This window comes from Capra hircus, chromosome 10 (genome assembly GCF_001704415.2).
Source record: "Capra hircus breed San Clemente chromosome 10, ASM170441v1, whole genome shotgun sequence".
Classification (NCBI taxonomy): domain Eukaryota; kingdom Metazoa; phylum Chordata; class Mammalia; order Artiodactyla; family Bovidae; genus Capra; species Capra hircus.
The window spans coordinates 31,837,191-31,838,134 of NC_030817.1; the positions used below are offsets into that span (position 1 = coordinate 31,837,191).

The 944-nt window shown below is 47.9% G+C and overlaps 1 non-coding gene across 1 annotated transcript; it reads right to left on the reverse strand.

Annotated features, from left to right (window-relative positions):
• TRNAG-UCC lies at positions 327-398 on the reverse strand. Its single transcript has one exon. It is a non-coding gene; the product is annotated as a tRNA-Gly (tRNA).

Sequence of the window (944 nt, forward strand, 5' to 3'; positions counted from 1 at the left end):
TTCTTCCCTGCCCATCTGTGGTGGAGCTGCAAGGGGACTGGTATATGACTTCCAAAAAGGGGTACAGGGGAAGCAGCCTCAACTGGGTATGGCTGTGCACCCAGGGGAGGCAGGCCCTAGAGGGCAGACCAAGATTTAAGGCCCTACCATATGGCTCAGCCATCCCATTGCTGGGCATATATCCTAAAGTGGAAGTGAAGTCGCTCAATTGTGTCTGACTCTTTGCGACCCGTGAACTGTAGCCCACCAAGCTCCTCTGTGCATGGGATTCTCCAGGCAAGCATACTGGAGTGGGTTGCCATTTCCTTCTCCAAAAGGAGAGTCACTGCGTTGGCTGGGAATTGAACCCAGGTCAATTGCTTGGAAGGCAGCTATGCTCACCACTATTCCACCAACGCACACACATCCTAAAGGAAACTGTAATTCAAAAAGACACATGCACCCCAATGCTCACTGAAACAATATTTACAATAGCCAGGACATGGAAGCAACCTAAATGTCCATCAACAGACGGATGGATAAAGATGTGGAGCATATAAACAATGGAGTATTATTCAGTCATAAAAAGCACGAACTTGTAGGTGATTTGTAGAGACATGGATGAACCTAGAGACTGTTATACAGAGTGGAGTAAGTCAGAAAAACAAATATCAAATATTAACACACGTATGTGGAATCTGGAAAAATGGTATAGATGAAACTATTTGCAGGGCAGGAATAGAGATGCAGACATAGAGAACGAATGTGTGGACGTGTCGGGGGAGGGGGTGAGGGAGGGGAGACGGAGGGTGGGATGAATTGGGAGATTGGGACCGACATATATACCCTACCTTGTGTAAAATAGATAACTAGCGGGAACCTGCTAGACCATACACTCTGCACTCACCTCGGTGCTCTGTGATGACCAAGAGCGGTAGGATGTGGGAGGCGGAAGGGTGGTTCAA